The following is a 16,498-nucleotide window of genomic DNA, read 5'->3' on the forward strand; positions in this document are numbered from 1 at the left end:
CACAGGCTCAGAATCTGAGCTCGTGCCTTCTCACAGTGGCATCCAGCTGTGACTGACTGCCAGACTTCCACTGTAACAGCTGGAATCGGTGAGAACACTGATCCCCACTGTTAACATCTTACATGCCTCGGTCAGTGTAGATCTCTGCATGTAAGGGGTTTCACAGAGGGAGCATGCTCCCTCTGTGATGTCATCAGCCCTCTGCTATGTAATTGTGGAGGGCTGATGGGTTTCAATGGCAACCAGATACCAGACAATGGCCTCCAGGTTTACAATGGCCTGTGATCGCTATAGAAAGTGATAATGCCTTGCAGTACAGAAGTACTTTTCTGGTTCAAGTCCCTTACAGGGGCCTAAAAAATATAAAGCTGAAATAGAATAAAAATGAAAACAAATTAGTAACTAAAATACCCTTTTTTCACACTCTCCTCTTTCTATAAAAAAAACAAACAAAAAACACATATTTCGTATAATCGCATCTGTAGGAATCATATATCTCACATTAAGGCCTCGTTCACACGAGCATGGTTTTAGCACAGAATGGGCTCGTGAAAAAATCGCAGCTAACTGCACGAAAAATAGCGATAATGGGCGATTTCCAGCTATCAAATCTCAAGCTAAATTAGTGGTGAAATTGCCCATTCACACGATCGGGAGCTGTGTATTGCAGGAAAAATGCGCTGCTATTCGGAATTCTATTGGTCGGTAGAAATCCTTCTAATGACTTCCAATATCTAGACTACAGATACCTGTCTTTTTTTCTGAGTGTTGGATGCAGCTAAACTCCCTCCCCCCTCCCTTTTTGTCCTGTTCCATCGGAGTCTATGGAAACTCCTGCGCAGCACTCACTAAAGATAGGTCAGGTCCTATCTTTTCTCACACCATGGATCTTAGATGTGAGCATTATAGCCACGCATGTCCTATCTTTGAAAGGTGCAAGTTTTTTGCGCATCTAAAATTCCTTCATGTGAATGTTTCTATGGGAAACTATTATTTCTATTAGACGCGATCTTTTCATGCGCCTATTCCGCGCTAAAATCACATTTGTGTGAACGATGCCTTAGGGCACCTTCACACGAGCATACATTGGCCCGCCGTTTTCAAGTTCGGCAATATACGCTACGATCTGATGCACTGGATTCCAATGCATATGATCACATGTCTGTATTCCTGCGATGTAAAAGTGCCCGGCCAAAACAGCGGCGGGCGTTTTTACATTGGGCCCTGTATTGCTAGTTCTAGAACTATCTTTGGGACCAGAATACGTCAGCCGCTGCATGGGCTCCTATGGGAGCCAATGACAGCGGCCGGAGATGGGAGGTGGGAGGGAGTTTAGCAGCATGACTAAGATGGTAGCATATATCAGCCGGCCTGTGAAAACGGCGGCCGATATACGCTCATGTGAAAGAGCCTTAATACTGATAAAAAAAGAGGATGCAAGTAACAAATCCTAAATTAATGTGTCAGAATTCCAAAATCACACAGCAGCCCAGTGCAATTGATCACTATATATGATAACCTTGTCAGAGAACTTTGATTTAAAAATATTTGAAGCTCACATTAAGCAAATTAGGCACCTCTACTGCCAAATAATTCCTATATTTTACATTACGACTAGAGATGAGCGAACGTACTCGTTCGAGTATTAGCGTGTTCGAGGTGCTCGTTACTCGATACGAGTACCACGCGATGTTCGAGTTACTTTCACTTTCATCTCTGAGACGTTAGCGCGCTTTTCTGGCCAATAGAAAGACAGGGAAGGCATTACAAATTCCCCCTGCGACGTTCAAGCCCTATACCACCCCCCTGCAGTGAGTGGCTGGCGAGATCAGGTGTCACCCGAGTATATAAATCGGCCCCTCCCGCGGCTCGCCACAGATGCATTCTGACATAGTTCAGGGAAAGTGCTGCGGGTGCCGGAGCTGCTATAGGGAGAGCGTTAGGAGTTATTTTAGGCTTCAAGAACCCCAACGGTCCTTCTTAGGGCCACATCTAACCGTGTGCAGTAGTCTGGAGGCTGCTTTTTGCAGTGTTGCACTTTTTTTTTTTTTTGTATATCGGCCGTGCAGAGCATTGCGTCCTGCAGTAATTTTACATTGTCCAGGGCCAGTAGTGGTGAGGCAGGGACAGAAGACATATTTAGTGTATATAGGCAGTGGGCCTTTCCAAAAACATTTGGGAAAAAAAATCTATTTGGGCTGCCTGTGACCGTCCTCAGTGTACAGGGTCTCTGCTGGGGGTAGTTGTCCTAATTCATACGCAGCCAGCTAAGTGTTACAGCAGGCTTGCGCAAAATTCTTTCCTGCCTCTGTGTTGCCTGTTACATCACCGCTGTATTCCTGTCCACAGTGAAACAGTCTGCAGTAATTTTACATTGTCCAGGGCCAGTAGTGGTGAGGCAGGGACAGAAGACATATTTATTGCATATAGGCAGTGGGCCTTTCCAAAAACATTTGGGAAAAAAAATCTATTTGGGCTGCCTGTGACCGTCCTCAGTGTACAGAGTCTCTGCTGGGGGTAGTTGTCCTAATTCATACGCAGCCAGCTAAGTGTTAGAGCAGGCTTGCGCAAAATTCTTTCCTGGCTCTGCTGTGCGTTCCGTAAGCGAAGTCAGCCTCCAACCACAGGCCAATAAGCGGCACATTTAATTACAGCGTTCTGTTAATGCACTACTGGTAATACAGCATGCTGAGGGGTAGGGGTAGGCCTAGAGGACGTGGACGCGGGCGAGGACGCGGAGGCCCAAGTCAGGGTGTGGGCACAGGCCGAGCCAGTGCGGTCGCCAGGGGTAGAGGCAGGGCCAGACCGAATAATCCACCAACTGTTTCCCAAAGCGCCCCCTCGCGCCATGCCACCCTGCAGAGGCCAAGGTGCTCTAAGGTGTGGCAGTTTTTCACAGAGACGCCTGATGACCGACGAACAGTGGTGTGCAACCTTTGTCGCGCCAAGATCAGCTGGGGAGCCACCACCACCAGCATGCGCAGGCATATGATGGCCAAGCACCCCACAAGGTGGGACGAAGGCCGTTCACCGCCTCCGATTTGCACCACTGCCTCTCCCCCTGTGCCCCAACCTGCCACTGAGATCCAACCCCCCTCTGAGGACACAGGCACGAGTGCCTACTGGCCTGCACCCACACCCTCACCTCTGCTGTCCTCGGCCCCATCCAGCAATGTCTCTCAGCGCAGCGTCCAGACGTCGCTAGCACAACTGTTTGAGCGCAAGCGCAAGTACACCGCCACGCACCCGCACGCTCAAGCGTTAAACGTGCACATAGCCAAATTGATCAGCCTGCTTGTGGAAACGGAGGCTTTCAAAAGCATGATGGCGGCGGCGGCCCCGCGCTACTCGGTTCCCAGTCGCCACTACTTTTCCCGATGTGCCGTCCCAGCCCTGCACGACCACGTCTCCCGCAACATTGTACGCGTCCTCACCAACGCGGTTACTGCTAAGGTCCACTTAACAACGGACACGTGGACAAGCACAGGCGGGCAGGGCCACTATATCTCCCTGACGGCACATTGGGTGAATTTAGTGGAGGCTGGGACAGAGTCAGAGCCTGGGACCGCTCACGTCCTACCCACCCCCAGAATTGCGGGCCCCAGCTCGGTGCTGGTATATGCGGCGGTGTATGCTTCCTCCACTAAACCACCCTCCTCCTCCTCCAACGCAACCTCTGTCTCGCAATCAAGATGTGTCAGCAGCAGCACCACGTCGCCAGCAGTCGGTGTTGCGCGGCATGGCAGCACAGCGGTGGGCAAGCGTCAGCAGGCCGTGCTGAAACTACTCAGCTTAGGAGAGAAGAGGCACACGGCCCACGAACTGCTGCAGGGTCTGACAGAGCAGACCGACCGCTGGCTTGTGCCGCTGAGCCTCCAACCGGGCATGGTCGTGTGTGACAACGGCCGTAACCTGGTGGTGGCTCTGCAGCTCGGCAGCCTCACGCACGTGCCATGCCTGGCCCATGTCTTTAATTTGGTGGTTCAGCGCTTTCTGAAAAGCTACCCACACTTGTCGTACCTGCTCGGAAAGGTGCGCCGGGTCAGCGCACATTTCCGCAAGTCCAAGACGGACACTGCCACCCTGCGGACCCTGCAACATCGGTTTAATCTGCCAGTGCACCGACTGCTGTGCGACGTGCCCACACGGTGGAACTCTACGCTCCACATGTTGGCCAGGCTCTATGAGCAGCGTAGAGCTATAGTGGAATACCAACTCCAACATGGGCGGCGTAGTGGGAGTCAGCCTCCTCAATTCTTTACAGAAGAGTGGGCCTGGTTGGCAGACATCTGCCAGGTCCTTGGAAACTTTGAGGAGTCTACCCAGATGGTGAGCGGGGATGCTGTAATCATTAGCGTCACCATTCCTCTGCTATGCCTCTTGAGAAGTTCCCTGCAAAGCATAAAGGCAGACATTTTGCGCTTGGAAACGGAGGCGGGGGAAGACAGTATGTCGCTGGATAGTCAGAGCACCCTCATGTCTATATCTCAGCGCGTTGAGGAGGAGGGGGAGGAGCATGAGGAGGAGGGGGAAGAGACAGCTGGCCCACTGCTGAGGGTACCCATGCTGCTTGCCTGTCATCCTTTCAGCGTGTATGGCCGGAGGAGGAGGAGGATCCTGAAAGTGATCTTCCTAGTGAGGACAGCCATGTGTTGCGTACAGGTACTCTGGCACACATGGCTGACTTCATGGTAGGATGCCTTTCTCGAGACCCCCGCGTTACACGCATTCTGGCCACTACGGATTACTGGGTGTACACACTGCTCGACCCACGGTATAAGGAGAACCTTTCCACTCTCATACCCGAAGAGGAAAGGGGTTCGAGAGTGATGCTATACCATAGGACCCTGGCGGACAAACTGATGGTAACATTGCCATCCGACAGCGCTAGTGGCAGAAGGTGCAGTTCCGAGGGCCAGGTAGCAGGGGAGGCGCAGAGATCAGGCAGCATGTACAGCGCAGGCAGGGGAACATTCTCCAAGGCCTTTGCCAGCTTTATGGCTCCCCAACAAGACTGTGTCACCGCTCCCCAGTCAAGGCTGAGTCGGCGGGAGCACTGTAAAAGGATGGTGAGGGAGTACGTAGCCGATCGCACGACCGTCCTCCGTGACGCCTCTGCCCCCTACAACTACTGGGTGTCGAAGCTGGACACGTGGCCTGAACTCGCGCTGTATGCCCTGGAGGTGCTTGCTTGTCCTGCGGCTAGCGTCTTGTCAGAGAGGGTGTTTAGTGCGGCTGGGGGAATCATCACAGATAAGCGTACCCGCCTGTCAACCGACAGTGCCGACAGACTTACACTCATCAAGATGAACAAAGCCTGGATTCCCCCAGACTTCTCTTCTCCACCAGCGGACAGCAGCGATACCTAAGCAATACGTAGGCTGCACCCGCGGATGGAAGCATCGTTCTCTATCACCATCAAAAACGGGGACCTTTTTGCTTCATCAATCTGTGTATTCTATTCATCCTCTTCCTCCTGCTCCTCCTCCTGAAACCTCACGTAATCACGCCGAACGTGCAATTTTTCTTAGGCCCACAAGGCTCAGTCATATAATTTTTGTAAACAATTTTTATACGTTTTAATGCTCATTAAAGCGTTGAAACTTTCACCTGAACCAATTTTTATTGTAACTGGGCTGCCTCCAGGCCTAGTTACCACTTAAGCCACATTAACCAAAGCGATTAATGGGTTTCACCTGCCCTCTTGGTTGGGCATGGGCAATTTTTCTGACGTACATTAGTACTGTTGGTACACCAATTTTTTGGGGCCCTCGCCTACAGTGTAATCCAATTAATTTTTTGCCCACCTGCATTAAAGCTGACGTTACATCAGCTGTGCTGGGCACTGCAATGGGATGTATTTATGCACCGCGGGTGTTTTCCAGGGGGCCCCCCATGCTGTGGGTCCACAGGGAGTTGTAACTGCATGTGTACACTTCTAAAGAACCCCAGTCTGACTGGGGCATGCAGTGTGGGCCGAAGCCCACCTGCATTTAACATGACATTACATCAGCTGTGATGGGCAATGCAATTGGATATATTTATGTACCGCCAGTGGCTTCCTGGCACCCACCCATGCTGTGGGTCCACAGGGAGTTGTAACTGCATGTGTCCACTTCTAAAGAACCCCAGTCTGACTGCGGCATGCAGTGTGGGCCGAAGCCCACCTGCATTTAATCGGCCGTTACCTCAGCTGTGATGGGCACTGCAATGGGATACATTTATGTACAGCCGGTGGGTTCCAGGGAGCCACCCATGCTGTGAGTGCACACGGAATTCCCATTGTGGAGTTGTACCTGCCTGTGACTATTTATAAAAAACCGCGGTCTGACTGGGGCATGCAGACACCTTGACAGAATAAATAGTGTGTGGCACATATGGCACATAGGTTCCCCATTGCTATGCCCACGTGTGCAGCTCCTGATGGTGGTGGCACAGATTATATTTCTCATTGCTTCTGTACAGCATTGTGGGCTATCGCCCCGCCCCTTTTAAAGAGGGTCGCTGCCTAGCCGTGCCAACCCTCTGCAGTGTGTGCCTGCGGTTCCTCCTCATGGCAGACGCACTTATAAATAGACATGAGGGTGGTGTGGCATGAGTGCAGCTGAAGGCTGCGCAGGGACACTTTGGTGTGCGCTGTGGACACTGGGTCATGCGGGGGGGGGGGGGGGGTTGGGCAGCATGTAACCCAGTAGAAGTGGCAGCGGATTGTCATGCAGGCAGTGATTGTGCTTTGTTGGAGGTAGTGTGGTGCTTAGCTAAGGTATGCATTGCTAATGAGGGCTTTTCAGAAGTAAAAGTTGTTGGGAGGGGGGGGGGCACTCTTGCCGCTATTGTGGCTTAATAGTGGGACCTGGGAACTTGAGATGCAGCCCAACATGTAGCCCCTCGCCTGCCATATCCTTTGCTGTGTCGTTCCCATCACTTTCTTGAATTGCCCAGATTTTCACAAATGAAAACCTTAGCGAGCATCGGCGAAATACAAAAATGCTCGGGTCGCCCATTGACTTCAATGGGGTTCGTTACTCGAAACGAACCCTCGAGCATCGCGATAATTTCGTCCCAAGTAACGAGCACCCGAGCATTTTGGTGCTCGCTCATCTCTAATTACGACGCATTTCCTGATGGCAGTGTGCACAAGCCATTGTTCATCAGGGAGATGCACATTTATCATTTAGTCTCTATAAACGCATTACACCGGACAATTAAAGATCTAAATATACTATTATGAGATCCACCAAAAAGAACATAGGATGGTGTAGCATGGTTATCACTTCACACATTTCTGTCCCAATGGCTGGTTATAGTTCCACACGTCTGTTCAGGTGGCTGGAGATCTGCAACTGATGGTATACAGACAATACTAGCAGGCATTGCATTATTATGTGGAAAGTAATCTTGTCTGAAAATTTACTTCACTTTGACATTTTGTTTCATTTTAAGTTTTGAAGAAACAGCCCCTTCTTAGATGCACCCTATATAAAGTTTGTATACTTGTACTAAATGATGCTTTAGAATAGTTTGATATCTTGGGATTTATGATAATTACACTGTCTTGCTCTTTTTATCAGGATGAAGATGTAATAATTATCAAATTAATACCGTCATCGTATATCAATGATAAAATGTGGAATGCATATGGCATTAAATATAAAAAACTGCTTTTTGTATTTTTTTTCTCAGGTTGGAGTTGCTATTTGTTATATTTTACCTTCATGTTTTTTCAGTTTTGCATAACTATGGCAGAGCAATCAAAACTTAATGAGTCTTTCAACTAAAAGAACATCTGCTAGTATATTTTCTTCTATACAAGTTACATTGTTCTTAAAACAGTTTACAAAGGCTTGCATTATTACAAAGACTTGCAGATACACGGCAGAGAAAGATGCAAAACAATCCCTGAATAAATGAATGCATGTTATCTAATAATCTTTAGAGGAGAATAAAACATGAATAGCGCTAATTAATCATCATTTGGGTGAAATGTTGGCTGTTTCCTCAAATTATATTATATAAGAAGTAAAATGTCAAAGAATTATTTTCTCAAGACAGTTTCATTTAGCTGTAATACACATCTGGTACTTATAGGTTTACAGTCTTAATAGACATAGCTAAAAATAATAAATTATCTGGCAAAGGAAAGTGCAGTACTTAGGAACTTTTGATGGACATCATAGAGCATAAAAGTAATTCAATCTGGTAATATATTTTTATATAACTGCATATTAGGAAATCAGACGTTCTTGCCAATGTTTGGCAATTATGTGCTTCTTTATATAAAGACGATTTCTAAATACTAGCCCTTAAAACAGTTAAATAAGAATAGGAAATGGACCAATAAGTAGTAGAAAAAAAACTGACATTATTCCTATTCAGCTATGAATAAAAGCGATATCTGCTACCCAGTGCCTACTTGTTCACCTGTATTACCTGTATGCCTTGTGCATAACATATTTAGAAAAAACAAGAATTTTTTCTGACCATAGGCACTGTGAGAGTAGCCATCCCCATGCTGCATACACTTTCTTCTTTTCACATCACAGCCATTCCCCAATGAAACCTGATGCACTATGTCAGTGTCTAAGTGCATCGGCTGTAAAAGTGAGAAATACCTGCGAATCACTGAAGTACTTTGAAATAATTGCTATTTATTAACTCGGCAATCTTATTTGAAAATTAGGTTACATATTGTATTTTAAAAGATTCGCTTATCTTTGCTTGGCAGCTATCTGTCCTCTCTTAGGCTCATCTGCATATTAATAATCTAAATTGGAGATTTACCTATATTTATTATGTTCCCCGATGTCCATATAAAATAGATGATCCCCAATGATCATGATAAAGATTTTACACAGCATACAGGAAGCTAACTGAAATAGTCATTAATTTAACATAATTAAGGGATAATTAGTGTGGTTTATGTACTGTACGTTTAAGTCTGGGTTGCTCGTTTTTCTAAGTTTATTACTATTAATAATTTTACAGAACGTGAAAGTTACTGCTAGTGTAATTCACTAATTTTGAAGCAGCCGTTAATATTTAATTAATCCCATGTATTTATTGGAAAAGAAATTCATCTCTCACCAAAGCTGCTTTGGTGCTTTAATACATATTTACAATAGGCTTTCTTCCCAAACTGTACGTATGTCAGATACGAGAATATGATATTAACTACTGGAGCAGTATTCTCCTATAATTATATTTACTTGTTGATGTGGAAGTGTGCACAACTAATTTTCCAAAGTGCTTATCATCATGTGGGCAAATACCGGTGATGAAAATGTTATTTTCCTTTTCATAGCATGTTGCACTATCTCTCTGTTTCAGGCTGTTATCCAATTCCCCTTACTGCTGGGTGCCAGTAGAACCTGTACGGTGAAAATAAAGATAGTAAGTGCTTGTAGAGAACATGGGTTTTACTTAAAGAATGAAACAACATTTAAGATGATAAGATTGTCAATTTTAAGAAGGATTGTGGAAAATAATCTCTAGTTCTCATCATCCGAAACACTAATAAAGTCTAAGGAATTTGGGAAATAGTTGTGGGATAAATCCCAAGGCTCTGGATTAAAAAAGAAATAACAAGCTAAAATCTCTGCTTTAACCCCTTAACGACCGGGCCATAGTGTTTTTACGTCCTGCAGCTGCAGGACGTGTATGGAGGGAGGTAGCGCCGCTATCTCCCTCCATACAGCGTGGGCGTCAGCTGTTTATTACAGCTGACACCCGCGGGCAATAGCCGGGCTCGGCCGATCGCGGCTATTAACCCTTTAAATGCCGCTGTCAATTCTGACAGCGGCATTTAAATCCCCCGAACGCTGTTTGGGGGTCCTGCACGGCCCCCCCGCGGTGAGATCGGGGGATTTGTGCAGGTGTCATGGCAGCCGGGGGCCTAATGAATGGCCCCAGGGCTGCCTTAGCAGACTGCCTATCAAGCCATCCACACAGGGTGGCTTGAAAGACTGCCTGTAAAAAAGCATTACGTCATACTGCAGGAGCGATCAAAGCATCGCATGTTAAAGTCCCCCAGGGGGACTTCAAAGTAAAGTAAAAAAAAAGATCAATAAAGTTTTTTAAATTGTAAAAAAAAAAAAAAGGTTATAAAAGTTTAAATCACCCCCCCCCTTTTGCCATATCTATTATTAAAAAATCTAAATCATAAAATAAAAATATGTATTTGATATCGCCGCGTCCGTAAAAGTCCGATCTATCAAAGTAGTGCATTATTTTTTCTGCATGGTGAACGTCGTCCAAAAAAAAAAAAGAATGCCAGAAATGCATTTTTTTAGTTACCCTGTCTCCCAGAAAAAATGCAATAAAAAGCGATCAAAAAGTTGTATGTATTCCAAATTGATACTATCGGAAACTACAGGACATCCCGCAAAAAATGAGCCCTTGCTCAACTACGTCGACGAAAAAATAAAAAAGTTATCGCGCGCACAAAATGACCGCAGAAAATAATTGAAAAAAATTTAATATCTTAAAGGGGTTGTCCCGCGCCGAAATGGGTTTTTTTTTTTTCAATAGGTCCCCCGTTCGGCGCGAGACAAACCCGATGCAGGGGTTTAAAAAAACAAAACAGATAGTACTTACCCGAATCCCCGCGCTCCGGTGACTTCTTACTTACCTTGCGAAGATGGCCACCGGGATCTTCACCCACGGTGGACCGCAGGTCTTCTCCCATGGTGCACCGTGGGCTCTGTGCGTTCCATTGCCGATTCCAGCCTCCTGATTGGCTGGAATCGGCACACGTGACGGGGCGAGCTACGAGGAGCAGCTCTCCGGCACGAGCGGCCCCATTCAGAAGGGAGAAGACCGGACTGCGCAAGCGCATCTAATCGGGCGATTAGACGCTGAAATTAGACGGCTCCATGGAGACGAGGACGCTAGCAACGAAACAGGTAAGTGAATAACTTCTGTATGGCTCATAATTAATGCACGATGTACATTACAAAGTGCATTAATATGGCCATACAGAAGTGCTGAACCCCACTTGCTTTCGCGGGACAACCCCTTTAAAAAAAAAAATACAAGTACTACAGCAAAAACAATACTATATAAGTTTGGTATCGTAGTAATCGTACTGACCCATAGAATAAAAATATCAGGTCGTTTTTGTTGCAGTTTGTGCGCCGTAGAAACAGGACGCACCGAAAGATGGTGGAATGTCGTTTTTTTTTCCATTTCTCTCCGCTAAGAATTTTTAAAAAGTTTTTCAGTACATTATATGGTACAATAAATAGTGCCATTGAAAAATACAACTCATCCCGCAAAAAACAAGCCCTCATACAGCGACTTCGATGGATAAATAAAGGAGCTACGATTTTTTAAAAGGGAGTAGGAAAAAACAAAAATGGAAAAAAGCAAAAAAGCCTGGTCACTAAGGGGTTAACTTGCACTTCGTAGAATCTTTCCACATTATATACCATATTTCAACATTCCCACCATGTGATTTTTTGACTCTCTTAACTCCGATTTTATTCAGTCAGATCTCATAGGATATTGAAACGGCAGTACGAGTAAACTCCAGACAGGGTTGCACTTTTTGGTTCTGTTGTAGTTATTGATGCACCAGTTGAGTTCATATAACATAGTTCTTGTATTCAAATTTTTATTATGGCAGAATGCAGAAATAGCTCACAGACAAGTCATTATAAATAATGACATCTTTATTCTTTACACTTGTCAATTGTATCTGCCCTCCCATGTGTAAATATGCAATCATAAACCTTGGGATAGAATGTATATATATGTCATTGTGGAAACTGCATCCCTTCTGTGATGTAAATATATGTCAAATTGTGCCAACTTGTTATTTTAGAATTAAAGTCAAAATGTGCAATACATAAATCCAAGACCATGTTCACATCATGTTTTTTTTTCTGTTTAATGTATATGCAAAGAAATCTCCTAACATGCTGTATTCATTAAAAAGAGGCTGTGACAGATGTCAAATAATGGAATCCATCAACCCTAGATAATAATGCATCCGTTTAATGGATATGTCATGAGCTTTTTTTCATTGATATAGCCATTAAACGGATGCCGTAATAGCCTATGGGTGACAGATGTCACTGTTGGACATCCATTTAACACCTCATTCTTCCATAGGCTTTAATAAAAAGATACTGAAAAGCTCATGGCTTATACATTTAATGGATGCCAGTGATAGATACCATTTAGAGGCATCTTTCAATCATAGGCTGCCATGATAAAAGAATGTATAAGTTTAACATATGTGTTTTTTCAATAGACTCCATGCATTGCTGCACTGTTACATATCTCTTTTTGCTATATACTGGCAAGATGAAGGCCAAAAGGACACACTTTTGGTATCTGTCTGAATAATGAAGCACCATGGACATGTTTATTTGTACATCAAGAGCTTTCCAAACATACAGTAGATGTTGAATATAAACAATAAAAAAAAATGCGAGCACACTCTTAAGGCCTCATTTCCATGACTGAAGTGGATTCCGCATGCGGGAGCCCTCAGTGGAATCCGACCCTGCCCGTGGCAGAGGACACTGTGGGACTTCTACTTACCCATCCAGTTCTTCTGCGAGTCTTCTCTCTTCTTCATTGCGGATGTGTACGGAAGCGCTAGACCGTCGTGCCGTTGTACATGCGCAGTGGAGTTTTTTATAAAAAAACTCCTGCTTTCCCATGAAAGCCATCCGTGTGAGATCTGCAATGAAATGGAGCATGCTGCAATTTTTTTTTGACCTCCCAGATGGTGCAATCCTGGCCACAATGGATGTGAAGTCCTTATACTCCAACATTCCACACGAAGATGGACTAACCGCCTGCCAGGCGCACCTTGAGGCCAATGGTCTTACCTCTGAGTCATGTTACAACTCACAATATTCATACTCACACACAATTATTTCTCCTTTGACAAAGATATTCCTGCAACTAACCACGACCGCCATGGGCAGTAAAATGCCACCACAATATGCTAACCTTTTAATGGCAAAACTGGAGTGTGACTTTTTGGCCTCCTGTCCCAACAAACCATTTGCCTACTTCCGCTACATTGATGATATTATAATCATATGGGTAACACCGAACAAGAATTAATAAAATTCCATGAGAGATTCACTGCCTTTCACCCCACCATAAACCTGGTATTAAGCTACTCATATATAGAAATCAACTTTTGGACACCACCATAAAAATTTCGAACAATTCAATACAGACATCTCTATACTAAAAAACGATTGATTGACCCACATACCACAGATGGGACAGTTCCCATCATAAACATATCAAAGTCCATAGTCTACAGCAAGGCCATCAGATACAACCAGATCCAACCCAACAGACAGAGAGGAACATTTACACAATCTCAAAAAGACATTTCTAAATCAGGGTACCATCCCACCTCAATTAATGACCAAATCACCAGAGCCACCAGGATACCTAGAAATCAACTACTCCACTACAAGGAGAAATAAAAAAATGGACATGTACATCTAGTAGTGGCCTACCATTCACAGCTAGAGGTACTAAGGAAGACTGCAAAGAAACTCCATCATACCCTACACAAGGATGGCCATCTGAAAACCATTTTGCTGGACCCTCCCCTTCTGTGTAACAGCCAACCTTCTAATTTGAAAAACTGTATAATCAGGAGTGCATTGCCCTCTGACATACAGAAAGGAACCTATCCCTGTAAAGTAAGGAGCTGCAAGTCCTGCTCCCATATACTGACTTCGGACAGGATACGGATCCCCAAGACACAGCAGGACTATAAGATCCCTGAGACATTCACATGTTCCATGTCCAATGTTGTGTACCTGATCTGGTGCAGTAAATATCCTGTTAGGGGGCTTTATATTAGGGAAACAGGACAAAAAATAAGAGCCAGGATGAGATCTCATCGCCACTCAATTAGAGAGGGAAAGACTGAACTACCTGTGGCAAAATATTTTTGTGGTCAGGGACACAGCATGGAACAGATGAGTTATTATACTGGAGGGCAATTTCAAGTCGCAGCATCACAGAAGAATTTGGGAGTACAAATTCATGGCCATGTTTGATACCCTCAAGAATGAAATTAACCTCAACCAGGGATTCTTGCATAAGTGGAAAATATGAAAGGTCTGAAGGAAGTCAAGAGGGATGTCCTCTTCCGAATCATAATTTTTTTTCTTTCTTTAAAACTTCATATAAAGTCAGAACTAGACATGTAATAATGTTGCCATCCAATAGGTAGTGCTGCATCTCCTCCTATATGCAGGTTGAAGGAGAGATAAGACACATCATAAAACTGTCCTGAGCTCAGTGGACTGATTTACGATTTATGTATTGCTCAATTTGTCTGTTTTAGGTTTTGAGTGCAAAACAGTCTCACATTTCTGTGTGTGAACATTTATTTAGATCAAGAGGAATGTGTTCTCCTCCGCTCTTCATCTGTGTGCTATAATTATGTGCCATCCAAACTAGCTTCATTCTTAAGCCTGACGAAGGGGGAGAGATATACCCGAAAGCTTGCTGTAACATTATGTAATTTTGCTAGCCATTAAAAAATATCATATCTACAGGATTACTTGGTTTCCCTAACTGAGAACAATTACACATTGCTCTAGTGGCTAACATGGTACCAAGTCTTTTTTTATGTTAGTTGTGGACGCCCATGTATCCCTATTTGCGGATCTTCCGTGGGGGTGATCTGCAAATCAGATCCACCCGTCGACATTGGGCCTAAGGCTTGGAGAGTATAGGAAAATATAGAAGATAAAAGATATAGGAATTACCTCCTGATTCCTCCCTGAGGCATCATTGAAGTTAAAATACTTAGAAAGAAAACCAGGAACATTTATTACGTGTTAAAATATCTATGGCTGTTAACAGTAAATAATGTAAGTTGTACCATTTATTTATGTAAGTTGTAACTAAACATCACTGGTCAAAACCATAGATTTATGTAATGACAGTGGCATCACTATCTGACCTACAGTCGTGATGATCTGAACATTATCAAAATTGCTCAGTGGCCGTGGGAGACATATAGCAGTTCAATAAAACAGAAAGCCACAGCGCTCAAATTAACTTGCTATTAGTATTCAGAATTTATTCAACATATGTAGATAAATCCAGGACATTAGGCGGTTGTTAGTAATGCATTAATATAATCTGAACATTAAATTAGACCTTTTGCAACAAATGGATTTGTAGATGTATAACTTAAAGAAGCAATACTTGGAATGCCTGAAACTTCTGATTTAATGTTCAAGCTGAATAATGCATTACTAACAACCACCTAATGTAACCAGTAGCCATTAAAAGTGACATTTTGTGCTGAATTTGGAGAAACCACTTGTTATATTAGTTGTGTTGAGCTATTTAAACTGTTTTAGTTTGATTTGATTTCTTGTTAACAGCTGAAAGTTTTCAAATACAGTGGTGCCTTGGGTTAAGAGTAGAGATGAGCGAACGTACTCGTCCGAGCTTGATACTCGTTCGAGTATTAGCGTGTTCGAGATGCTCGTTATTCGTAACGAGTACCACGCGATGTTCGGGTTACTTTCACTTTCCTCTCTGAGACGTTAGCGCGCATTACAACTTCCCCCTGCGACGTTCAAGCCCTATACCACCCCCCTGCAGTGAGTGGCTGGGGAGATCAGGTGTCACCCGAGTATAAAAATCGGCCCCTCCCGCGGCTCGCCTCAGATGCGTTGTGAGATAGCTGAGTGACAGTGGTATCGTGTTGGAGCTGCTGCACGGAGAGTGTTAGGAGTTAGTGTAGGCTTCAAGAACCCCAACGGTCCTCCTTAGGGCCACATCTAACCGTGTGCAGTACTGTGGAGGCTGCTTTTAGCAGTGTTGCACATTTTTTTTTTTTTTTGTATATCGGCCGTTCAGAGCATTGCACCCTGCAGTAATAGTCCAGGGACAGAAGTGTGGAGGCAGGGAGAGCATTAGGAGTTATTGTAGGCTTCAAGAACCCCAACGGTCCTTCTTAGGGCCACATCTAACCGTGTGCAGTACTGTGGAGGCTGCTTTTAGCAGTGTTGCACATTTTTTTTTTTGGTATATCGGCCGTGCAGAGCATTGCGCCCTGCAGTAATACTCCAGGGAGAGAATTGTGTAGGCAGGGCCAGAAGACATATATTATAGATTGAATATACGCAGTGGTCCTTTGAAAAAAAATCTATTTGGCCTGCCTGTCACTGTGCTCAGTGTTCTGGGTCCGTGTGTGCTGGGGGTAGTGGTTCTCCGAATAAATACGCAGCCAGCGAAGTGTTACAGCGGGCTTGCGCCAAATTATTTCCTGGCTCTGAAATCACCGGTCTGTTGCAGTTAATAACAGTGCAACACTGCAGTTCCGTCACACAGTCCAGGGACAGAATTGTGTAGGCAGGGACAGAAGACATATATTATAGATTGAATATACGCAGTGGTCCTTTTGAAAAAAATATTTGGAAAAAATCTATTTGGCCTGCCTGTCACTCTGCTCAGTGTCCTGGGTCCGTGTCTGCTGGGGGTAGTAGTT

The sequence above is a fragment of the Eleutherodactylus coqui genome, chromosome 2, assembly GCF_035609145.1.
Source record: "Eleutherodactylus coqui strain aEleCoq1 chromosome 2, aEleCoq1.hap1, whole genome shotgun sequence".
Lineage (NCBI taxonomy): Eukaryota > Metazoa > Chordata > Amphibia > Anura > Eleutherodactylidae > Eleutherodactylus > Eleutherodactylus coqui.